Source organism: Microcaecilia unicolor, chromosome 3, assembly GCF_901765095.1.
Source record: "Microcaecilia unicolor chromosome 3, aMicUni1.1, whole genome shotgun sequence".
Lineage (NCBI taxonomy): Eukaryota > Metazoa > Chordata > Amphibia > Gymnophiona > Siphonopidae > Microcaecilia > Microcaecilia unicolor.
In genome coordinates, this window is record NC_044033.1 from 248991082 (window position 1) to 248994468 (window position 3387).

Genomic DNA, 3387 nt, shown 5'->3' on the forward strand with positions numbered 1-3387 from the left:
CCTTTTTTGCAGGTGCGCTGAAAAATGGACCTGCGTGCGTCCAATTCACGCATCTACACCAGCACAGGCCATTTTTCTGCGCACCTTAGTCAAAGAACCCCCCTAATGCCCAGTAACTTAAATAAGTTAAAGTAATTTATATTTTCTTTCATGACAATGCTCATAATCAACAAAATAATGCTTTTTCTTTCCTCTGACATTTGGGAAAAATTGTTTGGATAGGGAGGCTAGAAATATATGAAAATTATAAATAAAAAACATTTAGTTAAAAAATTACTTGTTTACGTACTTTTGAAGGTCTGGTCTCCAGGATTGTACATAGTACTCCTCCGCTCACAGGACAAAGCCCTCCTTTCAGTACCCTTCTCCACCACCGCCAACTCCAGGCTCCGCTCATTCTGCCTCGCCTCACCCTATGCTTGGAATCAACTTCCTGAGCCCTTACGCCAAGCCCCCTCCCTACCCATCTTCAAATCCTTGCTCAAAGCCCACCTCTTCAATGTTGCTTTCGGCACCTAACCTTTATACCTTTCAGGAAATCTAGACTGCCCCTATTTGACTGACTGTACATTTGTCCTTTAGATTGTAAGCTCCTTTAAGCAGGGACTGTCCTTCTATGTTAAATTGTACAGCGCTGCGTAACCCTAGTAGCGCTTTAGAAATGTCAAGTAGTAGTAGTAGTACTCGAAATACTATACCATCAATGTTCAGTCCTCCACCCAGAACACCTGTATCTACTTCAACATTTATCTGGGTATATTATAACCAAACATCAATATGCCTGGCCAAAGCTACACAATTCTCTCTGTATTCTACATATGGCACATAAAATTGTGTACGGTAAATTTGGGTGTACACCCAATTGACGCACAAAATTTAATTGTGCAAACGGACCAATTAGAACTGATATTTGGATGCTAATAAGCAATTATCATTGCTAAATGGTATTAATTAGAATTTACGCATATATCTTTCCAGCTCTATCATGGATCTGAAAAGGGACATGACCATGGGAGGGGCATGGGCAGGTTACGGGCATTCCAGGAATTTGCGTGCAGAGTTACAGAATATGATTGATCTGTATCTAATTTAGGCGCAGGGATTTGCATCAGGTTTCAGTTGATATAAATCCTCACTCCTGAAAGTTAGGTGCGGATCCCAGCACTAGGCATTGTTCTATTAATGGTGCCCAACTCAGAGCGCCCTTTATAGGATAGTTTTAAGCGCTTATTATTTTCAGTGCCGATTTGTTTTTGCCAAAGATATGCTGATGAGGTGCTTTGCAACTCAAACCCAAAGGTGGAGAAATGGCTTGTGAGAATGACCTTGAAGGTGTCTAAAAATGCAAAGTACTTTAGATTGAAACCTCCAACTCCGTCCCAACCATGTTAGATTCCAAGAGAAACAAATCTACAAAGTTATCTGTGTACTTACTCTACAGAAGGCAGCTTGATGATCATGTACAGCCATTTTCTACTCCCCTTGCTTGGCTTGCCATTAAACTCAAGTTTCTTGAGCAATGAAAGACTATCTCAACTCAATGTCCATTCATGTTCCATATGTCTTTTCCAAGATTTCCTGCTCCTGGAAAAGACATATGGAATACGTCTGACTTTGGAACATGTCTGACTTTGAGGCTCATTTTCAAATCACATAGATTTACAAAGTTACTAATGTAACCTATCCAGCTTATTTTCGAAAGAGAAAAATGCCTATAGTGCGACCTAAATCGGGAGATAGACGTTTGTCTCACAAAGGCGCCCAAATCAGTATAATCGAAAGCCGATTTTGGGCGTTTCCAACTGCACTCCATCGCGGGAACGAATAAAGTTGACGGGGGCATGTCGGAGGCGTGGTGGAGGCGGAACTGGGGTGTGGTTATCAGCCGAGGAGAGATGGGCGTCTTTAGCTGATAATCGACAAAAAAAAGGCGTTTTTACTGCGATTTTGGGTCACTTTTTTTGGACCCTTTTTTTCACAAACAAGTCCCAAAAAAGTGCTCCAACTGCCCAGATGACCACCGGAGGGAATCAGGGATGACCTCCCCGGACTCCCCCAGTGGTCACTAACCCCCTCCCACCAAAAAAACCCCACTTTAAAAACTTTTTTTCCAGCCTCTATGCCAGCCTCAAATGCCGTACCCACCTCCATGACAGCAGAATGTGTTCGATCCTGTCACAGCCTTTCCCTGGGTCAGATGTGGCTCTCGGGTGCAGTACAGGGTCACATCAGCATTGCATTGTGGTGGGTGTAGGGTATTGGGCTCCATGATTTCATTAGCTTGTGTTACAGTCTCACGATGTTGGTAGTTGGTAGGCTCTTCTCCCATGGTGCTTTTCCCCCGCCTACTGGGTCAGAGTGTGCCCTGTTGTGTTTCCTGTTGTAGTCCATGCGGTAGTAGCCATTTTTGTAAGCCAGTTTTAGTTCCCTTTCCTGTGTTAGCCACGTTAAACAACTTAGTTCTTACCCTGAATGTGGCTGAAAGAGGGCATTGTACACCATTCTGCCAGCTCTGACCTACTGCTTATCTCAGTACCAGGGAGACTCGTTGCCAGTGGGGCACAACCTCTGATCTGCAGTTAATTGTGAGTAAAGGCGGTTATTCCAATAAAGGACGTTTTCAGAGAGATTAGTCTTCAGGTGTCAACTGGTGTGCCAATGTTATATAGCAGCAACCAGTCCTAGAGGCCTGCGTGTATGCAGGTCCCTGGAGCACTTTTAGTGGATACCGTAGTGCACTTCAGCCAGGTGGACCCAGGCCCATCCCCCCCCCCACCTGCAACACTTGTGCTGGTAAATGGGAGGCCTCCAAAACCCACTGTACCCACATGTAGGTGCCCCCTTCACCCCTAAGAGCTATGGTAGTGTTGTACATTTGTGGGTAGTGGGTTTTGGGGGAGGGGGGTTGGGAGCTCAGCACCTGTGGTAAGGGAGCTATGCATGTGGGAGCTTTTTCTGAAGTCCACCGCACTGACCTAGGGTGCCCAGTTGGTGTTCTGGCATATCAGGGGGGCCAGTGTACTACGAATCATGGCCCCTCCCACGACCAAATGGCTCGGATTAGGACGTTTTTGAGCTGGGCGTTTTTAGTTTCCATTATCGCTAAAAAAAAATAAATGCCCAGCTCAAAAACGTCTATTTTTTCGAAAATACGGTTCGGCCTGCCCCTTCACCGACCCGTTCTCGGAGATAAACGCCCATGGAGATAGGCGTTTCCGTTCGATTATGCCCCTCCACGTAACTTTGTAAGCCTATGTGCTTTGACATTGAGTCTCACTGTGGTCTCTCATTTTCAACAAATAATTGATGCTACTCCGGATTTCCTGACATTGTGTGGAATACTGTGCCGTGTTGTCCTTTCTGCTGTACAAATTCCAGGCCTTTGGA